Genomic DNA, 25,684 nt, shown 5'->3' with positions numbered 1-25,684 from the left:
CTGTCTCCCATCCCTGCATTGTACACAGCCTGAACACAGGCAGAGCTCCTGCTCCCCACCCAGCACACATACACAGGAGCTGAAATCCCATTCCCTTACAGCTACAATGTGTACAGTGTATAGCTAGCTACTGGTTGCAGTTCTGACCGATATTGGTGCAACCCTAGACATAATCAACTGGTATTGGCAGCAGTAAACCGTGAATGAGACAGGGACAATCCATGCAAGGTTTTTTCTGCACAAAAGTAAACAGTTTTCTCTTTCAAATTATTTTATTGATTTTTCGCAAGGAAATACAAGGTACAATTAAGATATTGTACGTCGTGCAACGACGTAGTGTGTATATTCAAAACAAAGGATTTTCAAAAATAAACCTAACGTAACAGTCAGTAGCTTGTCACTGGATTAGATGTATTTAAATGAGCATAGGTATAGAAATATATACTACTGTAGTTAGAAAATCATACATATAAGGCCCCTTCTCCCATCCCAGCACCCCAGTTGGGATCTCTTTGTGCTGCAAGGGGAGAACGGTCCTCATGGGTAGTTGCAAAGTACAATCAATTTCTTGTAAATTGAGGTGTTAAACCTCTGCTATAGTCAAGGTGTATCTAGCAGAACTAAGACATGATGAACAAATCGCTCGGTCAAGAAGGTGTGAGGTTGACTTTGGGATTCTGAGTAGGGAATGCAGCATTAGTCCAATTTGTCCAGGGTAACCATTGTTTACTGGCTTTTGAGGCCAGACCATTGCTGGCGGCCATCATTGTTTCGTAACTGAAGTGGAGTAAAACCAGGTCTATTGTTTGTGTTATGGTTGGGGAAGTGTCTGACTTCCAATTTCTTGTTATATTAAAGCGGAGTTCCACCCAAATTTTGAACAATATCTGTATGTATTCTCTTCCTTGCCTAGATGATGACATGCCGTTTAAAAAAATGTAAATCGCCGTAATTACCTTTTATTTTTCTATTCTTCTTTGCACTTCCTGGTTCTCCTCCCGTGGGAGTAGGCGTGTTTCTAGCCTCTCCCAGACTCCTGGGAGCTAGTCTCAGGCTTCCCAGGATGCCACTGAGCATGTGCGGGAACGAGCGGTGAATGCTGGGAGCACAGCATTCACCACATCCAGGAAATAAATGCTTGTGGGCTTCAAATGCCCACAATGAAGATGGAAACCGCCTGCAGTGCATAATATAAGTTATTCTTTCCGACGAAATCTGACACAGGCAGACATATTACACACAATATGTGAGTATGTAATGCTGAGAAGAAAAGTTTGTGAATGAACTCAAAAAAAAAAAAAAAAAAAAAACGATAGATAGGTGGACCCCCGCTTTAATTCTAGAAGCCAAGAGAATATGGGTTGCTGTGTGTCTGAGGGGGCCAGGTATGTTTTCTATGTTTAAATTTAGAAGCGCCATCTCGGGTGAGGGTGGGATAGGAATTTTAGTAATGTTGGTAAGCAGATTAAACGTATCTGTCCAGTATTTCCGGATGGAGGGGCATGTCCAAAAAATATGAAACGTGTCTCCTCTAGATGATTTACATCTCCAACAAGTGTTGGGGGTGTGGGGACTGAAGGTAACTAGCTTATCTGGGGTTAAGTACCAACGGAGCGAGATTTTCTGGGTGAATTCCCAAAGTGTTGAACATTGGGTTGCCTTGTAGGTGGTCTTAAGAGCTAGTTGCCATTGTGCGTCTGAAAAAGTACTGGTAAGGTCTTTTTCCCATTGGTGATGGGGAACCAACTTGGTAAAGGACCTTTTCCCCTGGAGAAGGGTATAAAAGTAAGATATGCCTTTGGGTCGTGGTGCGGGGTTTGTGAGGAAATCCCAGGTCTTTGGGGGAATGTTGTAGAGGGGGAGAGGCATTTTAGCTAGGTAGTGGTGAATGCGGAGGAATGTGAAATGTTCAGTGGCGGGCAATGCAAATTCTGTTTGTAGTTGGGAGAAGGGTTTAATTTTATTACCTTGTATAAGGTGGTGTATCGAGTGTATTCCATTGAGGGACCATCTGGAGAGTCTAAGATCCGGTGACAGATGGTGAAGAGTCTCTAAGGGTATGTTGAAGAGTGTCTTAGAGGGGATGTATTCTGAGAGGGTAATCATCTTTTTCCAGGCATAGACTGAAGCCTTCATGGTCGGGGAGATGGAGGGTGATACATAAGAGCCCAAAGGAGTGCTCATTAACCAGTGTTTTAGGTTAGGGCGTATAAGTGAAAGGTTTTCTATCTGGGCCCATAGAGATTGAGTGTTAGGTTGAAACCACTCTGGGAGTTGTGCAAGTATGGCCGCTAAGTAGTAATCTCTAAATTCTATGAATCCTGTGCCTCCCGCCAATCTATGTTTAATTAATTTTGCGTGTGCGCATCTGGGTTTTTTCCCATTCCAAAGAAATTTGTTGAAAATTGACTGAAGGGACCTAAAGAAAGAAGCGGGTATTGGAATTGGCAGTGTTCGGAAGAAGTACAATATTTGAGGAAGACATGTCATTTTGAAGGCCGCAAGTCTCCCTGGCCAGGAGAGCTCGTGTTTTATAATATGTTGTGTATCAGTTTTGATTTTGTGAAGGAGTGGGAGGAAGTTAGACGAGTAGAGATTTCTGGTATTTTTTGGGAGTTGGATTACCAGGTATGTGATTTCCTTGTCTGCCCATGCGAATGAGTACTGTACCTGAAGTAAATTCTTAGTAGTGGCATCTAGATTTATATCAAGAATAGAAGATTTGGTTGTGTTTAGTTTATAATACGATACTTTACTGAACCAATTTAGTGTAGCCTGTACTTCAGCCAGGGAAGATGTGGGATTAGTGAGTACTAGAATAACATCGTCCGCGAAAAGACTAAATTTGTGGCAGATGTTACCTATTTGTATTCCAGATATTGTACTATTGGATCTGATGTGTTGCGCCAGAGGTTCCATTAGCAAATTAAAGATAAGAGGGGACAAGGGGCAGCCTTGACGTGTGCCATTTGTAATAGGGAATGGTTTTGAAAGCATACCTTCTGTGAAGACTTGGGCCGAGGGAGTGGTATACATTGCCAAGATGGCTCTAAGGATGTGGTCTCTGAATCCAAATTTCTGGAGGACCATTTTAAGGTAAGTCCAGTGAACTCTGTCGAACGCCTTCTCTGCATCCAAAGATAGGAGCAGAGAAGGCGTTCCAGTGGATTCAGCGTGGTGTATCAGGTTGATCATTCTTCTAGTAGCATCTGGTGCTTGTCTCCCTTTGGTGAACCCTGCCTGGTCTCTATTTATGAGGGTGGGTATAATGTCTAGTAGACGTGCGGCAATGGTCTTAGCATACATTTTTAGGTCAAGGTTGAGTAGGGATATTGGTCTGAAGTTTTTGGGGGTGTTAGGTTCCTTCCCTGGCTTCGGTATCATAACTATTAATGCATTCAAATAATAATTCTGAAGTTTTCGAAGAGGAGGCAGCGTTGTTGTATAGTTCTGTAATATGTGGGATAATCTGTGAAGAATACTGTTTATAGTATTCGGCTGTTAGGCCGTCAGGTCCTGGGGCTTTCCCATTAGGTAGGGAATCAATTGATGTTTTAACTTCCTGTTCTGTAAAGGGTTTGTTGAGATTTTCTAGTTGAGTACCATTCAGGGTGGGTAACTGAATGGATTGGAGAAAGCGATTAATCTCTTCTGGTGATGGTTGCGGGGTGTTAGGGTCGTGTTTCAAATTGTAGAGGTCGCTATAGTAATCGCTGAATGCGTTGGCTATGTCCTGAGGGTTGGACTGAGGGATATTCGTGTGGGGGTGGTTAATCTGAGAGATTTTGGTTTTAAGTCTTCTACCCTTAAGTTTCATTGCTAGAGTCTTCCCTGCCTTGTTGGAGGTGGCGTAAGAAGTGGCTTTTAGTTTACGCTGGAGATATTCGAACGATTGAAGGAGCAAGGTTTTCAGTTCTTGCCTAAGGTTCAACAACTGGTGGGTTTGCGGGGTTTGGGGGTTGGCTTTATGTTGTTGTTCTAGGGAGGTAATTTGGGAGGTTAGTTCATCTATATGCTGCATCCTCTTCCTTTTGTGAAGGGAACTTAGTTTTATTAACATACCTCTAATATAGGCCTTATGGGCACTCCACACCACTCCATGGTCAGACACTGAGCCTTTGTTTATAGAAAAAAATTCAGTGAGATGATTGGAGATCTCTGTTGTGTATTTTTCATTTTGGAGTATATAATTGTTTGCACGCCATAGAAATGTGTTACGTTGTGGAGTGGAGTCTGAAATAGAAATTGATATTGGGGCGTGGTTTGACCATGTCGTGGTGTGGATTTCAGATTGACAAACATTCTGAAGGAGCCATTTATCAGTAGCAAATAAATGAATTCTTGAATATGAATTGTGCATGGGCGAATAGTAGGTAAAATCCTTTTCTGAGCCATGTTGGCAGCGCCACACATCAAATAAGTCCTGTGAGGATAAAAATTATTTCAATGGTGATAATCGCCTCTTCGCTGGTGACGTAGTGTCCATGTTGGTGTCGGGAACAATATTGAAATCCCCACAAAGAATTAAATGACCTTTTCTTATCTGTTTGATTACACGTAGAACTTTATGCAAGAATTTCATTTGGTGAGTGTTCGGTGCGTAGATATTGGTGAGGGTATAAGAAACTTTGTTGATGGTACACACTATAATTAAGTAACGACCTTCAGGGTCAATTAGAAGTTTGGATAGATGGAAGTCCAATGTTTCTTTGATTGCTATCATGACACCTTTGGATTTAGTGGAGTGGCATGCTTGAAAAATGTGAGGAAATTGGCGGTTGGTACATAGTGAGGATTCTGACTTTATCAGGTGTGTCTCTTGAATACAAAGAATGTCACTCTGGAGAGCTTTGGCGGTTTTCCATAAAGAATGTTGTTAAGCCGGATGGTTCAGGCCCTTGACATTTAGCGATAATATGTTTAGTGGCATTGTGTAGGGAGATGAAGGAAGGCTCGTGTGAGAAATCACTTACGGTCAGTCGTCCCAGTCTAAGGGTCGGAGAGTCCTAGGATCTGTATCAGTTGGTAGGAGGCTTCGGTCCACGGACTCAATAGTGGTTTGGGTAATAGAGCTGCAGATAGAGCAAAATGTTAATCACACTTGACAGTACAAATCCAGTGAGCAAACCGCCGATAAGGTAACTCTGCTAAGTTGGAAAAGGATACGTAGAGGTGGTGTAAAACACCGCTTCAACCTCCAATTGGGGGTATAAACAGTTAGTAACGAAGGGAGCTGAACAATCAATGGAACAATTCGTCAAGCTCCAGGGGATTTGAGATGCAGTATTTAGGCCTACTACGGTAGTAACTGTGGGGTCCCCTCAGCTGGGGTGGTGATCCATACGGCTGTGGGCAGGAGATGGGCCGTTGCGCATTGGTGGAGTCTTGGGAGGTTCAATAATTATTCCCCAGTTGTGGAGGAGGTGCAGGCCTTTGTTGAGTCATGTATGACGTGGGGTTGACCATTCCTAGTGACCAGGATAGTCGCTGGGTGATGCCATTTGTATGGTATTTTATGGTTTTGAAGCCCTTTGGTAATCGGGTTCAGGTTTCTTCTTAGTTGGAGAGTATATTTAGAGAGATCTGGGAAAAATTGGATTCCTGTGTACGGAGCAGGTAGTGGCGATTTATTTTTGACCCCCAGCAAGAGTTTCTCTTTGATATGAAAGAAGTGGACTCTCATTAAAACATCTCTGGGAATGGAGGCCGCAAGGTGGGATGGCTTGGCAATTCTGTGTATTCTATCTATTATTATGTCCCTGGGGGATGCTTCTGGGACAATAACGTGCATCATTTCTTTCGCGAACCGTCGCAGGTCTGCAGGCATAATGGATTCGGGGACTCCGCGCAGCTTGATATTGTTCCTGCGAGATCTGTCCTCTAAATCGGCCAGCTTGGCGCGAATCCATGTTTGCTCTTCTCTCACATCTTCACACACATCAATGACCTCATTAACTGTGGAAGTCCATTCACTCATATTTTTTTCAATGCATGTCACTATCATCAATTGAGTGTATGTCTGAGGAGATTTTAGCAAATAGTGAGGAGAGATCTGTCATAAGGGAGGTCTGCAGTGACAGTAGCATGTCCTTTAATGTGGTGTCCATCACAGGCTGTCCTGAGGTAGGGAAAGATGCCATGGATGAGTGCAGGGCGTGGTTGCTGAGAAGGGGATTGAAAGCCTGGGCCTCGATTTGTGCTGTGGGCGGCCGCTGCAGCGGCGCATCTAGCCTCATTTTAGCCTTTGCGGGGCTATTCAGGAGGTGGTCACCCTCCGGGGGGTGAGGGGGTAATGCTGGGGGGTCGGGTGGCGCAGGATCTACCGGGAATCCGTCCGGTAGATCCATGTATGAGTGCCGCGGCGCGGCCGAGCCGGCGCCATCTTGGATTTCACTGACCTGCTCCCCCAGCTTGTAGGAGAACTCGGTGAGTTTTTTAGGTTTATACTCCGGGTTTCGCTTCCTAGACCCACTGGCCATGTTCTCTGGTGTCTCAGGTGTAAGGATGGCACCGGATTAAGGAAGCTGTGCGGCCTGAGTAGCTTGGAGATATCCCGTGTGACGAGCTGTGGTATCAGGCGTCCATCTACAGCTCCGGTCGGCCACGCCCCCTCCAGTAAACAGTTTTCAATGAAGGAGGTCTTTGAAAACCAAGTCCATAGCAACAAACAACAATTTCCGGTTCTGGTGCCTAATGTTGAATGCTGAAGATCCAGCCTGACACCAATCTGCACCAATTTAAACCGCCTGGGAGGACTTCTTACAGGATGACCGCCAGTTGGGTGTCAGGCCCCTGGTAGTGTTGCCTGGAGAGACAGCTTTTAAAACCTGCTTCATAGTGGCTACAAGAGATAAAGAGGCAGACAATTTGCACTTGTGTCCTGATTGAAACAAGTGTTCTGAGACACTACTGAATCATTCGCTTGTCAAATGTGGCCCTCTGTGCAAGAGTCGGTTTCTACTTCTCACAATACTGACTCTCGGCCATGCCCATCTACAGGAATTTCCCTTGAAAATTCTGGATCCGTTTCATTTTCAGATTCAAGCTCGGATGGGGAGGGTTATCAAGTGGCTGGTCTTGACGTTGCCACAGCAAATACCTTCGTTAGGGCAGTTAGGCACACACTACTAAGGGAAGATGCAAATGAAAACTAACCGAAGAGGAAATACTTTGAGAACAGGACATTGATGAAATGAGGTTAATTATCTCTGATGAATAGGGCAATGTAGACAAAGAAGTCTATGTTTCATAATCAATTTCATAAAATTGTAGCCATTCAAGAAGGAAGAGGTTGAATATCTTGAACAGTCTTTTGTTGGTGATGTAGACATATTGAGGATAGCAAATTAAGTAAGGCTGCAAACATTGCACCACATACATGTGAGGCATTGCTGTGAATAGTGGTGTGAGAAAGAATTCTAGGGCCATAATTCACAGCGAAGTCTAAAATGATAACCTGTTGCCTATGGACAATTTTGGGTGACCTGATTTTTCGCAATTTTGCAGGTGTGCACAATTTTAAGGTGTTTGGTTTTGGATTGCAAATCAATCCTTTATATATTTTACCAAAAAATAGTTTTATTTTTCTTTATTTTATCTTCCAGTTCTTCAATAAACTCTCACCGACTTCTATTGTCTACACCGAAGTAGTGTATCCAGATTGGCACAACCTTGATAGAACTCGGAGAACCCGGACTCCATGTGGGGACAGCCTGTAATTTTGCTTTGGACACTGGATACTGTGTGGGGTGCTCACCTTGGTACTTGCTGCAACACAATGAGTTAGCCGCAGGGTGCTGTACAGGTCCAGGGCCTTGGTCAATTGTTTTGAAACCCAGTCACCAAAGACCCTTTTGGCAGTATACCCACTGACAGGCATTCCCTAGGGGGGAGCCGGGTGAGGTCACTTCTGGTTTTTGGCCGAGACCAGAAGTTCCATGTTTCTTGATGCTGCTGATACTATAGTGTACATGTATTTACTACGATATATTTTAATACTACACTATGAGGGTCTATCTTCTTATATAATTGCATCATACACACTGGAGGAGAGGTACCATATATTCTCGAGTATAGGCTGACCCAAATATAAGCCGAGGCACCTCATTTTACCACAAAAAACTGGGAAAACATATTGACTCGAGTATAAGCCATGGGTGGGAAAATGCAGCAGCTACTGGGTAAACAATGCCCCTTTGCAGCCTCACCTTTGATTACTAAAACAGCGGGCGTCCCTCGCTGTGTTATGCAGTCTGTTCGGCCGTCCATTGTAACAAAGCCCCGCCTCCTCCCAGCATTGTATCAGTGTTACTTTATCGAGGAGGCGGGGCTTTGTTACAATGGTTGGCCGAACAGACTGCATAACACAGCGGGAGACACCCACTGTTTCAGTAATCAAAGGTACGGCTGCTGTACGGCTCACTCAAGCCGAGGGGGGGTCTTTCAGCCTAAAAAATGGGCTGAGAAACTCGGCTTATACTAGAGTATCTACGGTAATTACATAGTGGTAGGAAGTGTGGACAGCTCTGTATGGTCTTACAGTGTCGCATTACTACTGGACACAGCCACTCATGGAGAGGAACCATCTACACCCCACGCGCGATTAGACCCTAGGGTCTAAAGAATGGAGGTAAGCTACTGGTACACACAGTGTGGATTATGGTATAAGGGAGAGTGACCACACCACAGAGAAAATTGATCGGACTTGCACAACCTCATGTCACTGGATCTACAACCTATTGGTTTATGGACACATTGTGTGAAAGATCATATCACTGAATTGGACTGATACATCTTGACACTTTATTGATTGACTCAGTATAATATTTATTTCCGCATTTTCTTGCATCTTTTGTAGCACTGGTGATTTAGTTACACTACCCAGTAGGGGTATTAATTTCAATTATTTTATGATCATTTGTAATATGAAATTTAGTTTATTTGCGAGATTTGCACATTTGGTAAAAGATCCCTGCAGCACTGGTATTGAGCTTAGCACCCAGCAGGGTTATTAGATATTGTTTTGATAACTTAAGTTTAGTTTGTATTTCTACACAAGTAAGCACCACATTACACTCTGTAGTTTGTATTTCTACACAAGTAAGCACCACATTACACTCTGTATATAGATGGTCAAAAGGTTGCCTACCCCTAATGTAGCATATTTCTAAAAGGTGAACATATTCTTTAACCACTCGCCTACCAGGCACTTATACCCCCTTCCTGCCCAAGCCATTTTTCAGCTTTCAGAGCTGTCACACTTTGTATGACAATTGCGCGGTCATGCAACACTGTACCCAAACAAATTTTGAATCATTTTCTTCGCACAAAGAGAGCTTTCCTTTTGGTGGTATTTAATCACTGTAAATTTTGTAACCAAATAATTTTTCGCCTTCACTGATGTGCGCTGATGAGGCGGCACTGATGGGCACCGATAGGCTGAACTGGTGGGCATTGATGAGGTGGCACTTATGGGCACTGATGAGGTCGCACTGATGAGGAGGCACTAATATGCCACACTTATGGGCACTGATAGGTGGCACTGAAGGGCACTAATGGGCGGCACTGGTGGGCACGGATAGGCGGCATGGATAGGCGGTACAGATGGGCATTGATGGGTGGCATTGATGCGCGACATTGATCGACAGCAGTGATGGGCAGCACTGATAGGCGGCACTGATTGCCAGCACTGACTGGCATCACTAATGGGCACTGATTGGTGGCACTTGTGGGCATTCAGTGCTGCCACTGGTAGGCACTGTATGCTGGCATTGGTGGGCAATGCTGGGCACTGTTTTGTAACACTGTATTTATTTATTGTAATCAGGGCACTGATGATCCGTGCCCTGATTACACCCCTAGATGTCCCCCTGTAAGGAGATGCAGGTGATCGGCTCTCCTCTTCGCACACTCTGTCAGTGTGAGGCGAGGAGAGCGATTACCGGCATCTCCTTGTTTACATTGGACCGGCTGTAATTGGACACAGCTGATCACATGGTTAAAGAGCCGTGGAGGTGGCTCTTCACAGAGATCGAGGTCGCGCCGTGTCCTAGCAACACCGCGCGGCCAAGATTGCCGTGCTGCGCGCCACCGCGGGCACGCAAGAGCAGCCGTTCCGGGATGCCGTCATATCATTTGACGGTGGGCAGGCCGCAAGCAGTTAAAGATGATGATTACAGAAAATTTGAGACTTTCTTAAAAGCCCTCTTTAACCTGGCAGGCCCAGCGCTAAAACCAGCTCTTGCTGCTTGTGACGGAACCGCCCAGCACCCAGCATGGATGCTTATGTCAAGATTATAGCTTCCTCCAGTCTGGAACCAGGAATCAGGTATTACACCCATGATACTAGGCGGCACTAGCTCAGGTACAAGCTGTAACTATTTATTGAAAACTCACACAGCAATTATAGTACACCAGATCAGATAAGAATTTGATCACATCATGCGAACAGTAAGGCAATTAACATACAGTAGCTAAAGAACAGCCAACATGCACAATGATCCAATTAAACCATAAGCAGATTAAGATAAACACATGACATCCCACAATAATTTGATAACAAGGTAATGTGGACACAATATTAATCTCATCTCCAAGATGAGCAGACAGACAGAAACAATAGGTGACTCAATTAACAATGGGAATGCACACCTAGGAGGCACACAATGAGAGAAAGATGCTTAACACATAACACCTTAACTGCTTCAGCCCCGGAAGATTTTACCCCCTTCCTGACCAGAGCACTTTTTGTGATTCGGCACTGCGTTGCTTTAACTGACAATTGCACGGTCGTGTGACGTTGCACCCAAACAAAATTGACGTCCTTTTTTTCCCCACTAATAGAGCTTTCTTTTGGTGGTATTTGATCACCTCTGTGGTTTTTATTAGTTGCTCAATAAACAAAAAAAGAGAGACAATTTAAGAAAAAAGCAATATTTTTTACTTTTTGCTATAATAAATATCTCCCAAAAATATATTAAAAATAAATAAATAAATAAAACACACACATTTTTTCCCTCAGTTTAGATCAATATGTATTCTTCTACATATTTTTGGTAAAAAAATTTGCAATAAGCGTATATTGATTGGTTTGCGCAAAAGTTATAGCGTCTATAAAAATAGGGGATAGTTTTATGGCATTGTTATTTTTTTTTTTTTTATTAGTAATGGTGGCGATCTGCGATTTTTATCGTGACTGCGACACTATTTTGGGACCAGTCTCATTTATACAGCGATCAGTGCTATAAAAATGCACTGATTACTGTGTAAATGACGCTGGCAGGGAAGGGGTTAAACACTAGGGGGTGCAATTAAGAGGTTAAGTGTGTCCTAGGGAGGGACTCTAACTGTGGGGGGGATGGGCTTCCACTCACATGGCAGTGATCACTGCTTCCGATGACAGGGAGCAGTGATCTCTGTCATGTCACAAGGCAGAACGGGGAAATGCCTTGTTTACATCTCCCGTTCGGTGGCTCCGTGAGACGATTGCCAGGAGACCGGCGGTCATAGAGTCAGCGGGTCCCGCGGGCATGGTCACGCTGTGCGCGGCGGCGCGCGTGCGCCCACTAGCCCCTCCAATTAAAGGGGACATACAGGTACGCCCATTTGCCCACCGCTGCCATTTTGCCAACGTATATTGGCGTGCAGCGATCGGCAAGTGGTTAAACATAATACATCAGGAGACCCCCAGCATCTGGTTGCTTGAGTTAATTATATTAACATCTGCTCTGAGTCTCCCAGACTGAAGCAGTTCTTGCTGGTTTGGGGCATAGAGACCCCAAATATGTATATGGGTCCCCCAGTTCCCACAGTCTGTGCGTTGCGGGAAAACATGGACTTGAATCCAAAGCAAGACCAATCCAAGGATCCCCCAGGCACACACCTCCCAAAGAGTAGTGTTCCCTTAAAAGCCAGGGACCATAAGACAGTGGGTAGGACGCTTGCCCCTAGTCCCCTTCAAGAGCCTCTGTTCCAGTTTGGTCTGTCATATTTCTCCCCAATCAAAAGGTACACCAACAAGGTTCCAGACCTTCACCTGGTCTGGACCTGCATTAGTCAGGCAGCGTGAACCCATATAGTTGGTCCACATTATTTCCATTCTTGGCTGCAGAGAACAGTTGTCATCGGTAGGTGTGGGGGACAGAGGCCTTGGAATCTCTGTCTGGGTGCCAGCACTTTAGCTGGATGGTTTTTACCATTCAAGGGCTCAGTCTGCTGCTGGGGAGAGGGGCCGACTGCCCTGACTCCTTGAAGCTGTGGAGACACTATAGCGGCTAGGCAAAGGCCAGCGGTGCATTGCCCTGTTGCCAGCAAGTAGGAGCGTCACTACATCAGCTTGTTGCTGGGGAGAGGGACCGCCTGCCTTGGCTCCCTGGAACTCCGGAGTTGTTGCCGATGCCAGGCAGAGGTTGGTAGCACTCTGCCCTAATGCCAGCGCTTCTGCTGGGGACCCCACATCATCCGCTCCGGCTGTTGGGGAGGGAGCAAAGAAAGTGTTTCCACCGCTCAGGCTGACACTGACCCAGGTGTAAGTAGAAGTTTCAGAGCAGAAGAGCTCCAGGTGCTGGCTGAATGCTAAGCAAAGCAGGCTTAAATGGAGGGGAAGATTTGGATGCCGCACACCGGATGTAGTCAAAAAACTTCACTTTATTGAAAAAATGGGATCATCAAAATAACAAGACTGTCATGCAGAAAGTACAGATAAGCTGACGCGTTTCGCACTCAGGACTGAGTGCTTACTCATAGCTAACAAATATTAAAAAGACAAACTCTTATATAGCTCAATGGAGTATCACATGATTGCCCAATTAGATGGTCATTGAGTCTCAGCTGGAAGCCAATTTAATGAGGTCTCGGCATCTGCTGGCTATTTGGTGTGTTAACTGGTTGAGAAATGTTTTCAAAACCGTGACATGTAAATAGATGACAAAGAATGTGAAAAAAGATGTGTATATGTACATGTGTAGGCAAAAAAATATATATGTGTGTGTATATATATATATATATATATATATATATATATATATATATATATATATATATATATAGTGAATCCTATCAATAAACGTGTATATATAATAATAAATGTACTTCTATAACGTGTATATATAAAAAGTGATAAGTATCAAAAAGAAAGAAATTACTATTAGGTGAAAGGAAAAAATGTGTAAAAAATATTTCTCATTAAAAAAAGAGAAAATATATTGATAAAAATATTCAGACAACGTGCAAAGTAAGTGTGAAGAGTGAATGTAATGAAACTATATGTGAACAAAATATATAAATATGATGAAACTCTCTATAATATGCCGGTGAAGTGGATGAGGTTCTCTATAATAAGCCGGAATAATACAGGTGAAATATAGAGCAATGTGACCTGAAATAATGCGTGATATGCCCGCGGTTGATAACAAGGTACATATAGGGCCCTATAATAATAAAAATAAACTGTGGGATTCAAAGACATAAAATCACGCTGATAAGGGTTGCCCTGATCTGGTCAAATGGCAGTGATATATGCAGGGTCCCAGTAAACTGACTTGTAACGTAGTGATTCTAAATGATGAGCCTGGCCGAGAGCAGGGTGTGTGTAAAATTTCAGGAATGAAGCAGCGGTGTTCAAGGTAATAGAATGCCGCTAGTCTGTGTCACAATAAATGTCTAGATGGAATTATAGTGATGGTAATAAAGTTGGTAGAGGTCTCGGCCAGTATCCAAGTTTAAGGGATCACAAAAAGGGACAAATGAAAAGCAAGTAAAATACTATAGGCTGGGATACGAAGACATAAAATCACACTGATCAGGGTTGCCCTGATCTGGTCAAATGGCAGTGATATATGCAGGGTCCCAGTAGACTGACTTGTAGCGTAGTAGTTCTAAATGATGAGCCTGACCGTGAGCAGGGTGTGTGTGGAATTTCAGGAATGAAGCAGCGGTGTTCAAAATAGTAGAGCGCCGCTAATCTATATCACACTAAATGTTTAGGTGGAATTATAATGATGGTAATAAAGTTGGGGGTGGTCTCGGCCAGTCACCCGTGTTTAAGGGGTCACAAAAAAGAACAAATCAAAAACAAGTAAGATACTACAGGCTGGACGAGAATGTTACCAGACTGAGATCGTAAAAATTATCCGGACAGACAATTAAGTTAAAATATGTTAGTATGTGATCCGTCTCGGGTGGCTCATATAAAAGCATGTCTCAGTATATGTGTGTCAGCAAATGCCAAGACCTCCAAACAAAACATATTGGAATAATACATCTTATGAGTCCACTAATACAATGCTCATATATTAACACCGGCAATTGAAACAGATGAAAACAGGCATATAATGATCGGCGTGAATCCAATCTATGAAGACGATGAGAAGAAATGTTATAATGCTGCATTCTAAAGAGAAACAACTACATATTCATATTGCAACATTACACTCGCAAAATAAACACTGAACACAAACGATACAATGTATGTCAGCTTATGTACATATAAATAAGCTTAATATATCTGAATTATGATCCCAAGGTGTCCAAAAAAATATGTATATGGACAACAAGGTGTACAAAATGTGAACGAATGAAAGTAAATAAAATGAATAAAATAAAATAAGGTAAAAAAATGAAAACATATTGCGTAAAAACCTAATATATATATCAGGTGTTTCCTACACAACTAGAAAGATGTATAGGACAATGAAAGTTTCCATATATATCTATGTGATGAAAAATGAGCTAAAATAAAAGTAATAATTATGAAATAAAATTGTGAACCTCATGATACAAATCATGAATAATTATCAAAAGAAAACGATGAAAAAGGTAGATATAATAACACAAAAATGTGTGGAAAACGAAATAGAATAAAACTATTTATCTCAATATTGTCGCGATATGCATCCTCAAGTAAAATTAACTTGTACTTTGGTCAGGTATATAAAACACCCGAACATGATGGATATCGCGAAACAATAAAAGATATTGTATATTGCTATTGTTAATGTAACCTTTTGCAAACATCTATTCTTGGCCATGGTTCCCTGGAAATTCCTGCTCTGCCATAGTTACTATACTGAGTATGCAGAGTAGGGGAACTTGTCGGGCATATATACCAATCAAGGTGGTAAATATTATATATTCATGTATAAGATTGGATATGTTAGTACATAGGCCCCAATGGTCAGTAGAAAAAACTCCTATTTTGGCACCATCTGACCGGAACACAAAACAAGAGGAAATAGAAAATGGCTGACAAAACGTGAAAATGTAAAAAATGAACATGAAATGTTCTTTATAAGGACTCATGATGGTGTAGATGTTATAACCATGTTCAAATAGTATAGGAAAGTTACTCATGCTGCTGTTAGTATTTTTAAGGCTAATCTCTCATTTTGTGTCAAATTATCTTTAATCGATTTTCTATGGTAACTGTGAGCCAAGCGAGTTAATTCCCCCTCCACCAACCTCTGAAATACATCAAGATCTTTGCCCCTGGATGCCACTGGGTAAAAATCAGATTTAGATCTGATTATTAGTTTTTTCTGTAAATCAGTGGGATCCATGGGGGGTGGATCCGAATCATCTGCCAGTGTTATTAAATGTTGCAGTGCACACACTTCATTAAAAGAGATGGGTGAAGGGGGAGACTCACCTGATTCGCCAAGGTTCCCTGGAACGTCCTCTTCTCTAGAACCACCAAAATGTTTATGTGATACTCCATTGAGCTATATAAAAGTTTGTCTTTTTAATATTTGTTAGCTATGAGTAAGCACTCAGTCCTGAGTGCGAAACGCGTCAGCTTATCTGTACTTTCTGCATGACAGTCTTGTTATTTTGATGATACCATTTTTTCAATAAAGTGAAGTTTTTTGACTACATCCGGTGTGCGGCATCCAAATCTTCCCCTCCATTCAAGCCTGTTGGGGAGGGAGGCCGGCTTCCTCCACTCCCAGACTGTGGATCTGCCACTGAGGGGGAATGGTTTCCTACCCTCCCTGCATCTCTGATTTCTGCTGGGGAAGAACCACCGCCACCTTCTAACCCTGGGTGGAGAGGAGAATTTTTCCCTGGCGGCGCTGCTATCAGTCTAGCGATTCCTTCCAGAGTTGCTGGTGGACAGAGTCATACCATCCCAGCAGGATCTGCGTTGGTACTGGTCCCCTGTGCTGCAGCTGTATCACTTGCAGTTTTCTTATGAATTCCCCTTCCATGGTGGCTGGTATCTGTACCTCTCCTCTTCTGCTAAGCAGACCTCAGATCCCGATGGTGGTTTGGATGTCGCAGACTTCAGGAAGCATCCCACTGCCTGCCACCAGATGACAGTGGGATGCTTCCTTTGCTGGTTTGGGGCATAGAGACCCCAATTATGTATATGGGTCCTCCAGTTCCCAGTCTGTGTTGTGGGGAAACGGACTTGAATCCAAAGCAAGACCACTACAAGGGTCCCCCAGGCACACACTTCCCAAAGAATAATGTTCCCTTAAAAGCCAGGGCCCATAGTCAGTGGGTAGGATGCTTGCCCCTAGTCCCCTCCAAAAGTCTCTGTCCCGGTTTGGTTGGTCACACTGCTACAGTCCCCGAGTTACGAACGGTCTAGGGACTGTAGGTTTGTTCTTTTTTTTCAAAATATAGCTTTATTTAGACAAAAGAGAGGGCGAAGCCCCAAAATAACAACATGTGTAAGTGCAAATTTTGAGGACGCAGCCTCACAGAAGCATTCAACTGCTTTTACCGGTAATATAACATCAGTTACAGTCTGCAGGATTATATATTATAATATAGACAAAATTGCTGCTGTTTCATAAATTGTCTGGGTATCTCCTTCTTCCTGTCCATTTTCTTTTTTTTTGAAGATAGTGAAAATTGGAAGTGAGAGAAGTGATAGCGGTGAAATAGAGGGAGCGTGAATAAAGGTCAGAAATAAGAATGTGGAAGGAGGGTATCGGGGGGGGGGGGAGGAACGGGGGAGGAACGGGGAAGGGGCACATGGAGGCGGCGAACGCCCCATATATGGGGTCGACGTAACTTAATTGACTAGTCAGAGAAACTCAGTCTCTATTTAGAAGACTCTGACCTTCGCTTGAAAATATAAAGGACGGGGGGGGGGGGCAGGAGGCGGAGCCTAGCGGAGCAGACATGCATTGTTAGAGCTCCACACCGCTGAGGAGAGAAGAGAAGGACAAAGCGGAGCCTGCAGGCTCAAAGGGTATCCATTTGAACCTTTTTGCCCCAGGGAACAAACTGTGAAAGTTTGGGCAGGAAATATGGTACTGGGAGGAAACCGTGGCAGAAATAAAAATCACCTCACAAAGAGCTCACAGGCACTCACTGCAGCTGAAGCAGCTCCAGTCACCTCACAATATACAGCACCAGGGCGCTCTCAGACAGAAAATGTCACAGCAAGACTCTCCATTTGAGTCAGATACAGAACAAATCCTCTCACAAACTTCTCCACAAGACTCCTCAGCATCCCCAATAATATTATTACAATTTGAAAAGATGCTTCATAAGGCTTTAAAACAAACCTCAGACCAAATAACAAAAAGCCTAACCAAAGAAATAAGAGAGCTGGGAAACCGCACCGCAGCCTTAGAAATAAAAATGGATGAAATTGAAATTACAACCCAAGAAAATATAACAGAATTGGAACAATTAAAAAAAGAGAATTTAATACTTCAAACTAAGCTCGAAGATTACGAAAATAGAGCCAGACGTTCAAACTTGCGCATAAGGGGAATACCTGAAACTGTGACAGACCTGCAATCTACTATTACTGCTCTATTACAAGAACTAAAGCCAGATATCCCTATTGAACGTTTAGAACTGGACAGAGTACACAGAGCCCTCACAGCCAAAAAGAAAGATGAACCCCCACGTGATATAATCACAAAATTTCATTATTACAGAACGAAAGAACAAATACTAATTGCTGCAAGAGAAAAAAAAGGAACTTAATTTTCAAGGACACAATTATCACATTTTTGCTGATCTATCCCAACTTACTATTACTAAAAGACGATCCATGAAACCCCAACTAATGGAACTGCAACGCCACAACATTATGTATCAATGGGGCTTCCCCTTTTCAGTCAGATTTAACTACCAAGGTACAATTTACAGAAGCAGATCAGCAGATGAACTACAACAAACCCTTTTAAAATTAAATCTGACAGAACCCACAAGCAGCAACACTCCCACACGCAGAAGAATGGCATCATCTTCACCTTCAGGCAGCACCCAGAAAATTTCAGAACAAAATGGGAATCATCATTCTCACAAAAGAGGCCGTTATGCCACATCATCCATGGACCAAGAAGATTCAATGGACTGACATCCTAATTCCTGATATCTCTTCATTTATTATACTAAGAGATGGTTCTCTATAAAAAACCTATATTTATAACTGAATGTAACTGCATTCTGATAGTCACACACTGTGTGGGATCATGTTACATTCCAGTTATATTTCTTATTACTTCTGATTCATATAGCCTTAGAATATATAAGTGAAATAAGGAAATTCTTGTTCAGTTATATATTATCAGGTAATAACAATAGATTTATTACTTTTTAGGACAAATATGTTCAATAACCCAGAAGTAATGGAAGCTTTTTCTTTATTTTCTTAAAACAAATATATTATTACCTAACTAGTTCCTAGAATTATGTTTTTGTTTATTCTAATCTGAAGCAATACAACCTCAATTTTATGAGTTAACATATCTAAACAGTTACATATGAATAAAATATGTAATTGTTTACTCTAAAAGGGTTAAAATCCCAAAATAATTCAAACTATCTTCATCAATACCAAAGTTATTAACAGTACCTTTCTAACTGAATTATTTAGCCTAGGGCAAGACTAACCATATACAACCACCCTGGAATAAATAATTTCAACAAAAACTATATTCTGCACTCCAATTAATGAAACATCATTTTGATGTCTTTTGACATAGCACTTCTCTCCTGTAAGCGGAAGATCCGTGTACCCCCATTAGCCCTCCTCATTCTCCAACCATATTATGTGGGAGTGTGACGAAGGCACTTATTCCCCTGAGAGAGATATTTATTCTCTTTCACGGGTAAATTGTGATTACTTGCAAAAAATAATTTATACAATGTATCATCTAATCTCATATGTTTTTTGTTTACTCTTTACTCCAGAATTCACTGGTTTCTTTTCTATCTATTCATCTCTTCAGTCCACACAGGTTGATCTGCGCAGTCAGCTCTGCAGAACAAAAAGTAAGTCAAAACTATTTGATCTATTGCCATGGCACCACTGAATATACTTTCCCTGAATGTTCAGGGAATAAATGTCCCTCAAAAAAGGACCAAAGCCTTTCCATAACAAGAAGGCTCACATAGTATGCCTCCAAGAAACACACTTCACCAAAGATTCTACTCCAAAATATATTTCTCCTTTTTATCAACAAATTTACACGGCTTCTGCCTGTACCAAGCAAAGGGGAACTCTAATTGCATTTCACCGATCCACACCATTCACCTTATCATCAGAAATTAAAGACCCAGAAGGTAGATACCTGATACTCATGGGTTATATAATGGATACAGCAATCACGGTGATTTCCTACTACGCTCCTAACAAACAACCTACACCATTCCTCTCACATATTTTACAAGTGATTAATACACACAAAATAGGAACAGTGATAATGTGTGGGGATTCGAACCAGGTCCTCCTCCCATTTCTAGATAAATCACCTTTTACACCATCCAAAATAACCTCTAGATTACCTTTTTCTCAACTTCTTTCCAAATACAATCTGGTAGATTCGTGGAGAGAAAGTAACCCAATGAAAAAGAAATTCACTTATTTCTCGCACCCTCATCAAACCTTCACCAGAATAGATCATATTTTTCTAACTATAGGAATGATACCAGAAATTATTGCATCAGATATAATTCCGATTCCGTGGTCTGACCATAATGCAGTATACACTACTATAGCCTCAGCCATACCAAAAGCGCATGACCCAACGTGGTACTTACCGGACATAATGCTCAAACACCCACTACATCAGATGGCCATTGAACAAGCTTTAAAGGAATACATATCAATTAATAATACAAAAGACATCTCCCCAATAACACTGTGGGAAGCTCATAAGCCTGTCTTGCGTGGTACAATACAAAGACAAATGGCACTATTTAAACGGGAACGCAAAAATCTAGCAAAAAAACTAGAACTCAATTTTAATGCAGCCTACATATCATTAAAAGATAATCCATCTCAGAGTACAAAATCTCATCTGGAAAAATCTAGATTGGAATACGATCTATTTCTCACTGAGTCAGTTGATAAATCCCTCAAACGCTCCAAACACAATTTCTACATGAATACAAACAAACCAGGTACATATTTGGCTCAGGCATTAAATTCAACTAACAAATCTTTCAAACCAATACGTTTGAAATTATCAAAAAATGTTTACACTTGTAATCCAGTTAAAATAGTCCATAAATTTCACTCACATCTCGCAACTTTATACAAGACAAACAATGAATTTAATCCTACAGAGGCTGAATCCTTCTTCTCAAAAATAACCTTACCTGAGTTATCTCGGAATCAAAAAAGCAGTTTGGATGAGCCTATAACTATAGATGAAGTTGCTAACGCCATAAAAGACCTAAAACTTAACAAAAGACCAGGCCCAGACGGCTACTCGGCTTTATACTATAAAACATTCTCAGAAATACTCTCTCCCATTCTCACTGAAACTTTTAACAAACTTCTAGATGGATATTCTTTTCGGCAAGAAACACTAATGGCAATTGTTTGTATGATCCCAAAACCCCTTTCTGATGATACTTCCTGTGTGAATTATCGGCCTATCTCTCTGTTAAACCTCGATATTAAATTATTAGCAAAAATAATAGCAAAACGCCTCAATAGCATTATAGGAAAATTAATACATAGAGATCAAGTAGGCTTCATGCCAAATAGACAGGCAGGCGATAATATACGCAGGGCAGTGTTATTGGCACATATTGCTAAAAAACGGAAAATCCCTTTATGTTTTCTATCTCTCGATATTAAGAGGGCATTTGACACAGTATCCTGGCAATATATGCAATATTCATTACAAAAATGGGGTTTTGGACCCCACTTTTTAACATGGATCAAAGCATTATATAATAAACCCAAAGCCTATATAAAATATGCTGGATACAAATCTGAAGCCTTTAATATCAAAAGAGGTACCCGACAGGGTTGCCCATTATCTCCCTTATTATTTGCCCTTATACTCGAACCCATGGCCCAATACATCAGAACAAACCAAACTATAACTGGCATTGAAGTAGGAGGTATTACACACAAATTATGTATATTTGCAGACGATATATTACTTTTTCTATCATCACCACAGGTCTCTGGTCCTAACTTAATACCAGCTCTTGATGGATTTGCAGCCCTATCCGGCCTTATGATTAATCCTAAGAAATGCCTAGTGCTTAATATTTCACTCACAAACATGGAATTGATCCCGGCTAGGGCTGCACTCCCATTCACATGGGCAGAAAAATCAATCCCATATCTTGGAATTCATTTAACAGCATCTCATTCTGACTTATTCTCAACCAATTATCCTCCTGTATTAAGACAGATCACAAATCTAATAAAACAATGGTCGCAACTTCCTTTATCCTGGATAGGGAAGATTAATGCAATCAAAATGACTATTCTACCCAAATTGCTTTATCTATTCAGAGTCCTCCCTATTCCAATTCCTTCCTATTTTTTGAGAATAGTACAAAAAAGAGCAACTTCGTTTATATGGGGCTCTTCTAAACCACGTATACCTATACACACACTACATCTTCCCAAAAATAAAGGAGGCCTGGGATACCCTAATTTTACTAACTACTACAGAGCAGCACATTTGGCCAGTCTGTCCAAATACCATGCAAAACAGGAAATCCCATTATGGGTACTTATAGAGGCTTCAGAAAATAACCCTCTATTAATATCAAATTTATTATGGCTTGATCCTAAAGACCGCTTTAAAATTCATAATCCCATAACTAAACACTTCTTATCTCTCTGGGATAAACTAAAAACCAAATATCAGTTACAATCTCCACACAATCCTCTCCTTTCTTTTATCAGAAATCCGGCCTTTTATCCGGCATGGATCTACCCAAATTCTTTTAAAGCTTGGACAACATCAGGCATTCAGACACTAAATGACTTCATAGCATCTAAATCATTCCTTTCATTCCCATCGCTTAGAGAAAAATATGATCTACCAAACTCTGAGATTTTTAGATATCTCCAAATCAAAAATTTCTATACACCATTCCTAAAGGGGGATACACCATTATCCCAATTATCCATTTTTGAATCAATCTGTACAAAAGATCCATTTGCTAAAGGTACAATTTCATCACTTTATAATCAATTATATGGAGTAGCAAATCTTAATAGACCCTCTTACGTTCAGAGGTGGGAGGAGGACCTGGGACGAACTTTAGAAGACACGGACTGGTCTAACATATGGCTCACATCTAAGTCATCTTCACCCAACATCTTAGCACTGGAGACAAATTATAAAGTCCTAACTTGCTGGTACCTTGTACCCGCTAGAGTGGCAAAATATTCACCTAATACCTCAGCTCTTTGTTTTCGAGGATGCCCAGAAATAGGCACATATTTACACATATGGTGGACGTGCCCAGTAATCCAAACCTTCTAGAAGGAAGTCTTCGTGATTGCATCTAAAATATTTAAAAAAATAATACAACCAGATCCATATTTAACTTTACTTAATCTAAAACCGGAATGGTTAACACTCTCTCAATTCAAACTTATGATCCAACTAATAACGGCTGCAAAACAAACAGTGGCCAAGGCATGGAAATCTCCTACATTGGTACTAGCAGAAACAATTCACAGAATGAATAATACAATGTCCCATGCTAAGATGGTTGCCATCGATCAAAATAAAATTCCAAAATTTGAAAAACTTTGGCATCCTTGGATAAAACAACAGTTCCTGTCAAACTTCAATGACTCTGTCCTGTTGCCATGGTAACAGATTAAATGACTTACAGAGACACCCATTCTAAGGCTTCAAAGAGAACTAAAAAGAATAAACTGACGAGCGGGACAACCTTGTGGACCATACCTCTACCTTTCAACCCTTTTTCTTCTTTCTCTTTCCTTTTCTCCACCTTACGATTAAAGCTCATTATAAGAATTTATTTGACCTATATACACTCTACTTGTAAACAATATGTATAGTAGGTATAAATCATTTAAATACCTACAAAAGTAACTAAGGAAATGATATACATCTTTAATTTAGGTTTACGTGAACCCAATGTTTAATATTTGAAATTTCATGATATTTACCTATATAAACCCTACTGTAAAACAATGAGCTTACTTTATAGATCCTTGTAAACTTACTTTATGTATCTTTATAACATTGTATACTCAATAAACTTCTTTTGACAAGGAAAATATAAAGGACAACCAGAGAGACCATGTGTTAGTATAAAGCTCGTTTTTATGTCGGGCTGCGAGGATAAGATCCTCCATTTTCCTTATGTCCTCAACTTTCCTGATCCACATGCCTGTGGTTGGGGGTTTGGTGGACTTCCATAGTAGTGGGATACATGATTTTGCTGCATCCAATAAGTGTCTAAGCAAAGATTTTTTGTATCTTTTGCTAGCCATATCTGTCGCATGCAATAAGTAGAAGCCCGGATCTGCTGGGAGGGGGAGGTCTGTGAAGTTTTGGATCGTTTGTTGAATCGTCTTCCAAAATTGCTCTAATAAGGGGCAACTCCAGAAAATATGGAGAATCGTCCCCCGGTCTCCTCGGCATCTCCAGCAGAGCCCTGAGGTGAACGGAAAAAATCTTTGTAATTTTATAGGTGTATTGTACCACCTGGTGAGTATTTTGAAATTCGTTTCCTGCATCTTTGTGCAAATTGAGGATCTAAACGTAAAAAGGATAATGTTTTGTTTTTGTCGTGGTGAGAATGTACGTTGTAAGTCCCTTTCCCATTTCCCCAGCATTGGTATTTGGTGATTCTCTGGTGGTGTAATCAGCAATTGGTAGGTGGCCGACAATGTGTGAGGTAGGACTCCCTCCTCTGAGCAAAAAGCTTCAAAAGTGGTCAGGGTCTGCCCAAGGCCCTCAGGGGAAGGTAATGTGTTAAGGTAATGTTTGAGTTGGATGGCTCTCCAGAAGTCCAGACGAAACTGTCCCTCTGGGTTCATAAGCTCCTCTGCTGTCGGCCACCTACCATCCGTCGCAAAATGGGACCACTGGAAAAATCCTCTGTCGTGTAAAGATCCGAATATTGGGTCCGTGTAACCTGGGGTAAAGTCTGGTGTTCCCAGTATTGGACGTAATGGGGAGTTGGGAGATGTCAGTTTTGCCTTTGAGAAAAGAGATGCGCATATTCTCGGTGTTACCCCAATGAGAGGGTGGTCTTTTAACGTACGTGGTAAGGTGTTATGGCACCATGGTAATCTGTTTAAAGGTATCTCACTTTGGATCCGCTCTAATAGGGTCCATAATTTAGTATGATGATGTCATATCCAGTCTATCAGTCTGGTTAAGTGGGTCGCTTGCTGGTATTTACGGAGGTCCGGGACCGCCAAGCCTCCGAATATCTTAGGTAGCGTGATCAGTCTTTTATTGAGTCTGGGTCGTTTGTTTGCCCATATGAAATTGGAGAAAAGGGCACTAACCTGTTCGAAGTAATGAGGAGGTATATGGATCGGTAAAGCCTGTAGTAGGTATAGAAATTTTGGTAATATGCACATCTTCAGGATGTTACATCTGCCAAACCAAGAATGTAATCCTTGGTTCCATTTTGCGAGCAGAGTTCTAACTGAGGATAGCAGAGGGGGGAAATTAATGGAGAATAGCTGTGAAATTTTGGGGGGGATATACGTGCCCAAATATTTAATGGATGTAGCGGTCCATTTAAAGTTGAAACTGTCTCCAGTAGGCATCAGGGTGCGGGAAGGTGGTCCCACGCTCATGGCTACGGATTTGTTGAAGTTAATTTTCATATTGGAGAGATTGCCATATATATGGAATTCTTGTAATAGATTAGGGATAGAAACTGCTGGGTTGGTGAGGGTGAACAGCATATCATCTGCGTAAGCAGCTATTTTCTGCTGTGTTGTTCCCATAGATACTCCAGTTATATCCGGATGGGCGCGCACGGTCCGCAGGAAGGGTTCCAGTGACAGGGCGAAGAGAAGAGGTGACAGTGGACAACCCTGACGGGTTCCATTCCTGATCTGAAAAGGATCTGACGGGACTCCATTCACACGAACCCGAGCAGTGGGGTCCGCGTAGACAGAGTTGATCCAGTGAAGCATCCTGTTTCCCAATCCAATATGTTTCAGGACAGAAAACATGAAATTCCAGTTCACCCTGTCAAAGGCCTTCTCTGCTTCCGTGCTGAGGAAGATACAGGGAGTCTTGTTTTGGTTACTACGTGTAGTATGTTGAGTACTTTGGAGGTGTTGTCCCTAGCTTCCCTTGTGGGGACAAAACCGACTTGGTCTAAGTGGATTAGGGAAGGGAGGTATGTTTGGATTCTGGTGGACAGTATTTTCGTGAATATCTTGAGATCAAGGTTAAGTAATGAAATTGGTCTGTATCTCCCACAAGCGGTTGAATCTTTCCCCTCCTTA

The 25,684-nt window shown here is 41.7% G+C and overlaps 1 protein-coding gene across 6 annotated transcripts in view; it reads right to left on the bottom strand.

The window, feature by feature from the left end:
- The window catches only part of GOLGA1 (golgin A1), a 271,860-nt gene that overhangs the window by 129,347 nt on the left and 116,829 nt on the right, over nt 1-25,684 (bottom strand). The gene's annotated exons all lie outside the window — the stretch shown is intronic.

The sequence above is a fragment of the Aquarana catesbeiana genome, linkage group LG09 (genome assembly GCF_042186555.1).
Source record: "Aquarana catesbeiana isolate 2022-GZ linkage group LG09, ASM4218655v1, whole genome shotgun sequence".
Lineage (NCBI taxonomy): Eukaryota > Metazoa > Chordata > Amphibia > Anura > Ranidae > Aquarana > Aquarana catesbeiana.
Note: the sequence above shows the minus strand (reverse complement) of the source record. Positions and strands in the feature narration are given on the sequence as shown.